Source organism: Lolium perenne, chromosome 7 (genome assembly GCF_019359855.2).
Source record: "Lolium perenne isolate Kyuss_39 chromosome 7, Kyuss_2.0, whole genome shotgun sequence".
NCBI lineage: Eukaryota > Viridiplantae > Streptophyta > Magnoliopsida > Poales > Poaceae > Lolium > Lolium perenne.
In genome coordinates this window covers 326,409,202-326,421,054 of record NC_067250.2, presented here as the reverse complement: position 1 = coordinate 326,421,054, position 11,853 = coordinate 326,409,202, and positions in this window count along the sequence as shown.

Sequence of the window (11,853 nt, the reverse complement as noted above, 5' to 3'; positions counted from 1 at the left end):
AAAAACGAGACACCAGAACAGTTCTGCTGAAAACAGCGTTAGTCGGTGTTAGTTGCATCCAAAATACACAAATTAGAGGCAAAACAATAGCAAAAGTGTTCGGGAAAGTAGATACGTTTTGGACGTATCAACTCCCCCCAAGCTTAGCTTATTGCTTGTCCTCAAGCAATTCAGTTAACAACTGAGCGATAAAAGAACTTTCACGAACACATTTGCTCATATGATGTATATATTCTCATGCTATGGCTAATACTTAAGCAGTTCATAATGAGATACATGCAAATAAGATCATCTAACAGCTATGTCAATCATGGAGAGGTACCAACAATTAATAATAAGCATCATGAATCATGTATATAAGCAGGATTGCAATGTTCATAAGAGAGTATGATAAAGTGGTATCTCACTTGCCTGTATTTGATTGGCAAAACATAAATGCCCGGGCACCTCTGGAGTTCATAGAAAGACTAGAAGTAGTGATTGTCAAAGATAAAAGCATCAAAGTGATACCACAATCAATCATATTTTGAGACAAGCATATTATACTAAGAATGACAGTTGTGCTCTCAAGATAGTGCTCAAAGAAATAATGGAGACACAACATAAAAGTAAAAGATTGACCCTTCGCAGAGGGAAGCAGGGATTAACATGCGCTAGAGCTTTTCATTTTTGAAATCATGAGTAAAATCATTTTGAGAGGTGTTTGTTGTTGTCAACGAATGGTAATGGGTACACCAACTACCTCGCCAACCGGACTTTCAAGAGCGGCTCCCATGAATTATTTGCATATTTATTTGGCACTCCTTCCAACCTTTCTTGCACAAACCATGGCTAACCGAATCCTCGGGTGCCTGCCAACAATCTCATACCATGAAGGAGTGCCTTTTTATTTTAGTTTTATTATGATGATGACACTCCCCCCAACCTTTGCTTACACAAGCCATGGCTAACCGAATCCTTCGGGTGCCATCCAACAATCACAAACCATGGAGGAGTGTCTATTTAAGTTAATTAATTCGGGACTGGGAATCCCATTGCCAGCTCTTTTTGCAAAATTATTGGATAAGCGGATGTGCCACTAGTCCATATGAGAGTCCGTCAAAAGTAAATGACAAGGTTGAAAGCTAAACACCACATACTTCCTCATGAGCTATGAAACATAAACACAAATTGAGAAGCATTTTGAAGGTTTTAAAGGTAGCGCATGAGAATTTACTTGGAATGGTTTGAAATGCCATGCATAGGTATTTATGGTGGACACTTTGGAACAACTTGGTTTTCAGGTGTTTGGAAGCACGAGCAGCGTTCCCGCTCAGTACAAGTGAAGGCTAGCAATAGACTAGGGAGCTAGAAATCAAGAGAGCAGTAACTGTCATAATCATGCTTGCGGCAAAATAAATTAACGGAGGCATAAAAGTGATACAAGAGCTCTGAAGCAATATAAATCATCGAGGCTTAATTGACTTTGGTTCAGTCATATGCATGCGTGAGCATGTGCCAAGTCGATATAAATGAATTATTCAGAGGAGGATACCACAATGCCATACTTACTTATGAATAAAACAATGCAAACAAACATCCATGACATGCTACTCATATTAATAGATTGGAGTTAAACATGAGAGATCATGAACTACTAGACTTTCTCAAATAACATATATCTCACATGAACCAACTAAGCATGCTCACATGGATGAGTATATGTACAAAAATGAAAACAAATAGAGTTCATACCAGCCTCTCACCACAATCAGATTGTCGTAGATCGTCATTATTGCCTTTTCACTTGTGTAGCTTGGATAATATGAAATGAAAACCACGCTCCAGCCACCGAAGACCATTGAACTCATAAAGAACTTTACAAAACCAAAGAAGAACAGCAAATATTTTTGGTGTTTTCAAATTGCAAACAAGAACAAGAGGAAACAAACAAACAAAGCAAAATCTTTTTGGGTTTTCTTATAGCAAACTGGCAATAGCAAATAAAGCGAAACAAATGCAAGAAACCAAAGCAAACAAATGGTGAAGAGAAACAACAGAAATATTTTTGGTCTTTTTGTGTTTTGGGAAAGAAATAAAGCAAAAACAAGAAATAGCAAACTAAAAGAAACACATAACAGCAGGATGACAGAAATCTGCCAAAACCTAACAGCAGTACAGAAATCGATTTTTACAAAAATCTTACGTTGCTCAGCTCGAAAAGTGTTTAACTAATGAAAGTTAGATAACAACCTGGGGAACCTGCACAAAAATTGGCAGCTCAAAATAACGCTCTGGCTGTGCGTACGAATTTTTCTAGTAACAGTTCAGAATCTGTTTTCAGGCAGCACTTCCCCAAATATCATCTTCCTCTCATTAGAAAACCACTAAAAGAGACTAAACAAGTATGTGCAAGTATCCAGCAATCATAATATGCAAGGAATGAGTGATGCCGGTATACCTCACCCCAAGCTTAGGCTTTTGGCCTAAGTGGAGTTCAATCCCATCGAGACCATGAGGTAGTATCTCCGTAGTATGACGAAGATGGATCGTATTCCGGGTATGTGCTAGAAGAAGCACCCGGATACGTGACGGTGTAGTCGTGGGAGGCCTCGGTGTCCTCGGAGTCATGCTGCTGGTGGAAGTCTTGTATCTTCATATGTTCATCCACCTCCTCCTTAGTGCACGACCATGATTGCCTGTCAATACTGAACAAACCTGGTTGGGGAAGAGGGATTTCCTTCTCATCCCCGTCAGCAAACAACATTCTATAGACCATATTATCTAAAGTAGAATCAGCGGTCACAAAATGATGACTCTTCATAGCAGCAATATCGAGTTTCCTAGGGGCCAATGGCACATCATTAGGATCAAGAGGAAGCCTTATATAAGTTAAAACGCGCAGTGCAATAGTTCCTCCAAAAATAGGCCCTCTATTAGACAGGCGGCGAGCAATAAGAGAACCAAGGTGATAAGATGTCCGACCAGTAAGTGCAATATTCAAGAAAGCAAGATGGTAACTAGAAATATTGCTAGTGTTCTCCCTACCAAGAATGCTAGTAGCAATGTAATATGCAAAATACTTAATGGCGGGGAGTTGAATGTTCCTTATCTTGCCACGCTGAATGGTGCGACAATCATCATCGGTAATCCCTCGATAGAGCTCCAACAAGTCCCGGGGGTTGTCATCAATCCTACTTGCTGTACCTACAGGGGCAATATCCAATGCACGACAAAAATCTTCCAATCCCATAGTAACAGGATTACCATAGATCTTGAATGCAACTGTCGGCTCATATTGCTTGTTGTGGAACTTGAAGCTCTCGACGAAGATTTTGGTGAGCATGTAGTATTGCTCCCTTTCATCTCCCACATAGGTGGTTAAGCCCGCCCTGTTGACAAGGGTGAAGAAATCCTCCAATATCCCTGCATTCCTCAGAAAATCATAGCATGGAAAAGACGAAGCATTAGGAGCCCCGTTGTCCTCTTCGGGCGCGAAGCTAGGCGCGATGATATCCTTGTTGTACGATCGCCTAAGCCGGGTGGCGGCCCTAGAAGGCCTCCCGGTGCTGGTTGTTCCTTTCTTGAACAACTCTCCAAAGTTGAACTTCTTCATCTCTTCTCTGAAATTTTCAACAAGTGATATAAAATTTGATTTGGTGACATATAATTAAGGGAAACTACCATAGGAACTTGCTAGAGTACTAATCATGCATCAAAACTAGTTTATACAACATAGAACAAGCATGCAAGCTCACTAAACATGTTACCTACAGCAGCAAAATATTCAAGATATACTCAACCAAACAAAATTCTACTTGGATGGGTGGAGGAGTCATATACCGAAGAGCAAATGTGCCAAATTTCAGCAAGAAATCTGGGCTGAGCAAAGAGATCGAGAAATCTGGAGCTCTTGAGCAAAAACGCAAGTGAGAGGAACCTGGTGCGAGTTTTTTCGGGAGAGAGAAGATGCTGGGAGAAAGAGATGAAGTAGTGGGGCAAGGAGGGGCCCACACCACAGGGTGGCGCGCCCCCCTCCTTGGCCGCGCCGGCCTGTGGTGTGGCACCCTCTGGTGCCCCACAGGTCATCCTCTGGTGCTCCCAGGTGCCTCGTCGAAAAATAGGACCAACGGTATAATTTTTGTGAATTTTTGAAAACTTTGAAAAATGCACATTTCTGGGTATTTAGTTTATTATTACTGGCCAGGAAAAATTTTGAAATCTCCAATTAACTAAGGAACTTTGCAAATTAAAAATGCTACAGCAACTAGAGCAAGTGGAGGAAGAAAGAGATGTTGTTTACCTCCTCTATGCATATAAAAAGTATTCGTTAACAAGGTTGATCAAGTCTTGCCACCAAATAAATTTTACATAGCATAAGAAGAAATAAACCTCAAATCAATCATGTTACCTTGAATTGTATCGATATGGATCCCATCACGAGAGTTTGATATTCTTCCTTAGGCTCATATATAGGACAATCAATAGTTCCCACTTTGATAGTTCTCACATTAGAAATAGTATTAACTCCGCACGCTTTCTCAATCCTCTTGGGAAAATAAACGGTATGCTCCCTATCATCAACATTGAAAGTAACCTTTCCTTTATTGCAATCAATAACAGCCCCTGCGGTGTTAAGAAAGGGTCTCCCAAGAATAATAGACATATTATCATCTTCAGGCATTTCCAACACAACAAAATCAGTTAATATCAAGCAGTTAGTAGTAACTTGAACAGGAACATCCTCACATATACCAACAGGAATAGCAGTAGATTTATCAGCCATTTGCAAAGATATATCAGTAGGTATCAACTTATCTAAATAAAGTCTCTTATAAAGATAAAAAGGCATAACACTAACACCGGCTCCCAAGTCACATAGAGCAGTTTTAACAAAATTATTCTTGATAGAACAAGGAATAGTAGGTATACCTGGGTCGCCCAACTTCTTTGGAACTTTGCCATTGAAAGAGTAATTAGCAAGCATAGTGGAAATTTCCTCATTGGGGATTTTCCTTTTGTTAGTAACAATATCTTTCATATACTTTGAATAAGGAGGCAATTTAATAGCATCAGTCAAAGGGATTTGCAAGAATAAAGGTTTCATCCAATCACAAAATTTATTATAGTGTTCTTCTTCCTTTGATTTTAGTTTCTTAGCAGGAAAAGGCATTTGCTTTTGCACCCAAGGTTCTCTTTCATTACCATGTTTCTCAGCAATAAAATCTTCTTTAGTGTACTTTTTATTTTTAGCATGCTTTTCAGGTTCTTCTTCAACCTCTTCTTTATCAGAAGCATTATTCTTATCATTATCTTTATCATGTTCATTACCACTTTCAGTTTCAGCATCAGAAATAGAAATACTATTAGGATCATTAGCAGGTTCAGACGATTCTACAACATTTTTATGTTTCTTCTTCTTTTTCTTCTTAGAAGGAGCACTAGGTTCAATGCGTTGAGAATCTTGTTCAATTCTTTTGGGATGCCCTTCAGGATATAGAGGATCCTGGGTAGAGACACCACCTCTAGTTGTTACTTCATAAGCATGTTTCTCTTTAGAATTATTCCCTAACAAGTCATTTTGCACTTTAGTGAGTTGATCAATTTGAGTTTGAACCATATGAAAATGTTTAACAAGCATCTTAACATCATTGGAGGTTCTCTCTACAATATCATGCAATTCACTAATAGCTCGAGAATTTTCCATTAAATGATTCTCTACTCTCATATTAAAATTTTCTTGCTTAATAATATAATTATCAAACTCATCTAAGCATTGTGCAGGAGGTTTCGAATACGGAATATCTTCCCTAGTAAAGCGTTGAAGGGAGTTTACCTCAATCATGGATGAAGGGAGAATTATCTCACATATATCTTCTATGGGAGGAAGATTCTTCACATCTTCAGGTTTAATACCTTTCTCCTTGAGAGACTTCTTGGCTTCCCTCATATCTTCATCATTCAATTTAATTAAACCCCTCTTCTTTAATATTGGCGTCGGAGTTGGTTCAGGCGTAGTCCAATCATCATGATTCCGGCCTATTTTAGCCAATAATTCTTCAATATTGCCCTGGAGTTCTTTTCCTGAAAACACAACCAGCACAACTATCCAGGTATGCCCTAGACTCAATGGTTAGTCCACTATAAAATATATCAATTAAATCATGCTTTTCCAAATCATGATCAGGCCGAGCTCTAATAAGAGAGCAAAATCTCGCCCAAGCCTCAGGCAATTTCTCTCCATCTTCCTGGTCAAAATTATAAATTCTCAGCAAAGCAATATGTTGAGCACTAGCAGGAAAGTATTTACGGAAGAAAACATCAAGCAATTCTTTTGGATTTTTAATAGAATTAGGTGGCAAACTATTATACCAAGTTTTAGCGTCATCCTTTAATGAGAATGGAAAGATTTTTGCAACAAAGTAAGTACGCATCTTGACATCATCAGAAAACAAGCTACTTAGAGTAGATAACTCAATCATGTGTTCAACAGCACTTTCTTTTTCAGTACCACAAAAGGGTGTTTTCTCAACAATAGCTATATGAGATAGATCAAGAGAAAAATCATAATCTTTATCCTTAATGTTTATAGGAGATGTGGCAAACTTAGGATCAGGAGACAGTTTATATCTAACAGCATGTTCTGCAAGCAACTTTTTAATTTTTCTTGCATCAGTAGTAGCATTGCATTTTTCAATAAAATCATCATTAAGCTCCACATAATCTTCATCAGGATCATCACTAAAATAATCAAGTTCAGGTGAATTAACAGGTGTAGTAGCATTAGGAGTTTCAGTATTTTCAATTTGTCTAGACCTAGCAATTGTAGCATCTAGAAAGGATCCCAAAGAACCACTATCATCAAGCACAGCAGAAATATTATCAATATTATGAGAGTTTTCAGATTCAGCAGAAGTGCCCCCATGTGAAGCATGTGGCGGTGAAACAAGTTTATCAATCACAGATGGTGAATCAAGTGTAGCGGAGGTATTCAGAATTGTACCTTTTCTTGTAGTGGATGGTAATATGGCGACCTTAGTATCGCGAGGTTTACCCATGATGGAGAATTTGCAGCGAACAATATTAATCCAAGTGAACTTCCAAATAAAGCTATGCTCCCCAGCAACGGCGCCAGAAAATAGTCTTGATGACCCACAAGTATAGGGGATCGCAACAGTCTTCGAGGGAAGTAAAACCCAATTTATTGATTCGACACAAGGGGAGACAAAGAACACTTGGAAGCCTTAACAGCGGAGTTGTCAATTCAGATGCACCTGGAAACAGACTTGCTCGCAAGAGTTTATCAGTAGTAACAGTTTTATAGCAGTAGCATTAGTGAAATAACAGCAGCAGAGTAACAAAGACAGCAGTAGTGATTTTAGTAAACAGCAGGATTAAAATACTGTAGGCACGGGGACGGATGACGGGCGTTGCATGGATGAGAGAAACTCATGTAACAATCATAGCAGGGCATTTGCAGATAATAATAAAACGGTGTCCAAGTACAAAGCAATCAATAGGCATGTGTTCCATATATAGTCGTGCGTGCTCGCAATGAGAAACTTGCACAACATCTTTTGTCCTACCAGCCGGTGGCAGCCGGGCCTCAAGGGAAACTACTGGATATTAAGGTACTCCTTTTAATAGAGTACCGGAGCAAAGCATTAACACTCCGTGAACACATGTGATCCTCACATCACTACCATCCCCTCCGGTTGTCCCAATTCTTGTCACTTCGGGGCCATTGGTTCCGGACAGCGACATGTGTATACAACTTATAGGTAAGACCATAAACAATGAATATCTTGATGAAACAATAACATGTTCAGATCTGAGATCATGGCACTCGGGCCCTAGTGACAAGCATTAAGCATAACAAGTTGCAACAATATCATCAAAGTACCAATTACGGACACTAGGCACTATGCCCTAACAATCTTATGCTATTAGATGACCAATCTCATCCAATCCCTACCATCCCCTTCGGCCTACAGCGGGGGAATTACTCACACATGGATGGGGGAAACATTGCTGGTTGATGTAGAGGTGTTGGCGGTGATGGCGGCGATGATCTCCTCCAATTCCCCGTCCCGGCGGAGTGCCAGAACGGAGACTTCTGGCTCCCGCGACGGAGTTTCGCGATGTGGCGGCGTTCTGGAGGGTTTCTGGCGACTTCGACTTCTCCCCGTGCGTTTTTAGGTCGAGGCCGATAAATAGTCCGAAGGAGGGCGTCGGAGGCCGGCCGAGGGGGCCACACCACATGGCCGCGTGGGCCCCCCCTGGGCCGTGCCGCCCTATGGTGTGGGGCCCTCGGGCCTCCACCTGGTTTGTCCTTCTGGCTCCGTCAGTTCTCTGGGAAAATAGGGCCTTCTGCATAAATTCCGAGGATTTTCCCGAAAGTTGGATTTCTGCACAAAAACGAGACACCAGAATAGTTCTGCTGAAAACAACGTTAGTCCGTGTTAGTTGCATCCAAAATACACAAATTAGAGGCAAAACAATAGCAAAAGTGTTCGGGAAAGTAGATACGTTTTGGACGTATCAGTAGTGTACACCGTGCAGGAGGAATAGACTACTTTAATAACATCACTAGAGTAGCACATAGATGAATAGTGATACAAAACACATTGCAATCATAAAGGGATATAAATAAGCACTTCACTATGCTATTCATAACAGTGAATAAGTATTCTGTGAAATATAGCCTAAGAGACCCACACGGTGCACACACTGTCACCTTTACACACGTGGGACAAGGAGTCTACGGAGATCACATAAGTAAAATCCACTTGACTAGCATAATGACATCTAGCTTACAAGCATCATCATATGAATCTCAATCATGTAAGGCAGCTCATGAGATTATTGTATTGAAGTACATAGGAGAGAGATTAACCACATAGCTACCGGTACATCCCTTAGCCTCGATGGGGAACTACTCCCTCCTCATGGGAGACAGCAGCGGTGATGAAGATGGCGGTGGTGTCGATGGAGGAGCCTTCCGGGGGCACTTCCCCATCCCGGCGGCGTGCCGGAACAGAGACTCCTGTCCCCCAGATCTTGGCTTCGCGATGGCGGCGGCTCTGGAAGGTTTCTCGTACCGTGGCTTTTCCGTATCGAGGTTTTAGGTCAGGGACCTTTAAATAGGCGAAGAGGCGGAGTCGGAAGGCTGACGGGGCCACCACACAATAGGGCGGCGCGGCCAGGGCCTGGGCCGCGCCGGCCTGGCGTGTGGCCCTCCCAGGGCTCCCCTCTGGCGGCTCTCGGGTGTTCTGGAAGCTTCGTGGAAAAATAGGATGCTGGGCATTGATTTCGTCCGATTCCGAGAATATTTCCTTACTAGGATTTCTGAAACCAAAAACAGCAGAAAACAGGAAGTGGCACTTCGGCATCTCGTCAATAGGTTAGTTCCGGAAAATGCATAAAAACGATTTAAAGTGTGAACAAAACATGTAGGTATTGTCATAAAACAAGCATGGAACATAAGAAATTATAGATACGTTTGAGACGTATCAGCAAGCTTACCAATACAGACTCGCTCGTGTTGGCAGAGAGTTAGAAAAACAGACAGATGAACTAAATAGAAGAAGGGAGGCAGCTTCCGCGTTAAGCAGGCGAAGGGCAGATTTAAGTCGACAATCAGGAAATTTGGGAGATAGTCACAGAGAAGCTCGAAGGAGAGCAAGATCTCGGCTGCAAAATATACCTGAAGCAGAGAGGGATAATTTAGTTCAAAACCTCGACATGTCTTTTATGTCAATCGACACAAGGGGAAATATTATCCCCAAAACACCGGAAGCTGGATACATGGCAACGCAAGCTTTCATCCTCGCGTCCAGACCACCTCCTGGGCATCCGAGAGAAGCGTTGTATAACATGGCAATGGTAGGAGTTGGAGCCATGGGAATAGCATTCGCAACTACACCTCCCGAAGGAGCTGCAAGGCAAAATAGTCCGCGACCTACCGCAGCAGTGCATGATCCACCGAGAGCAAGTGGAGCAAAAGATTCAGCGACTCAGGCAAGGGTGGATAGAGCGTGACAGGACAGAAGAGAACATCGGCATTCACCAGAAGTCGATGACGAAGATATGTGTGGACTTCCGTGTTTCACGAGACGAGTTCGAAAAACTCGAGTCCCGTCAGGGTTTAAGTTACCCGACAATTTCAAAAAAATTGATGGTCTACAGGATCCCGAGGATTGGCTCATTGATTACCTCGAGACGGTCAAGTTGATAGGTGGAACCAGGGCAACAGCCATGCAGAGCATCCAAGTGCACTTGAGTGGAGCAGCACGATCATGGATAAAGAAGTTACCTCCGGGGTCCATCGACAACTGGGATAGTTTCAAGGACGTTTTTGTAAAGAATTTCTGATCCACATGCAAAAAACCCGCGTCGCTAGAAGAGTTGAGGGCTTGCAGGCAGAAGTATGACGAACCAATGAGAAAATACATCCAGAGGTGGAATATCATCAAAAACTCGGCAGAAAACATATCTGACGAGAGGGCAATAGACGCGTTTGTGGAAGGAATTCGACGAAGAGATTTTGTTGAAGACTTGGGGAGAACCAATCCAAGCACAATATCAGCATTAATGGAAATAGCGAACAGGTGGGCGGATGGAGAAGACACTGTTCACAACAAGCGACATAGGTCGCCAGAGGAGGACCACAGTCGAAACTTCCAAAATAGACGACGATTCTCTCGACAGTTCTCGAGTTATGACGCTCCTGGACAAATATCGGCTGGGTTCCGAGGAAATACTGGAGGAAATAATCGAGATGATTATCAAAGAAGTAACGAGCAGCAAGGCGGCAACATAGATGATTCCCGTAATAATAGACAAAATAGTGGACCAAGGTTCCAGAGACCATATGTATCTCCCGAGGATATGATGAATGGACCGTGTCAGATGCATTTTTATCTTGATAACAACGGGAAGAGACAGTCAGGGCATCTGCAGAAGGACTGTCAAAATTTTCAAGCAATGTTGAGATTTGCAGGGCAAGCTAATGCTCAAGCAACAAATAGAAACCCCCAGGGGCCAACGAGTGAGATCCACCTCCCACCTCCTCCCGCAATTACGGACGAAAATCGGTACCAGCTCAGAATAGCGGCAGCACCACACCCACCTCCAATAGAGTACCTAAACTGGTCAGGACAGGACATTGGTTTCACCATAGCGATCACCCGCAGCAAGTTCCTCGACCAGGGCAGTCATCACTCATTTTACCAGCGGTGATCGCAGGATTCGACGTTTCTCGAGTATTCATAGATGGAGGCAGCAGTTTAAACCTTATGTATGCAGATACACTAAGGAAGATGAACATATCCCTGGCGAACTTAAAACCAACTAACACACGTTTCCATGGAATCACACCAGATAAGCCAAATTATCCGCTGGGAAAAATCAATCTCGATGTTCAGTTTGGAACCCGAGAAAACTACAGGATAGAGATATTGGAGTTCGAAGTCGTGGATTTCCCATCACAGTATCACGCTTTATTGGGGCGACCAGCGTATGCTAGGTTTATGGCAGTACCTCACTATACGTACCTGCTATGGAGGCTCCCTGGACCCAAAGGACCAATTACAGTAAAAGGCAGTTTTGCGCTAGCTGATAAATGCGACAAGGACTTTCATCGACTGTCAGAAACTTTCGGGATGCAGGCAGAATACATGGCATCAAGGTTAACAACGAATTATGATGTGCTGCCAGATACAGGGAGGACACTCAGGGAACCAACCTTCGACACTACTAAGGATTCTAAGGAAGTCCAGATTCATCCGACAGACCCCAAGAAAACAACATCCATCGCAACAAACATGGATCTCGCATAGGAAAGCGCGCTCGTCGAGTTCCTCCGTGAGCGCT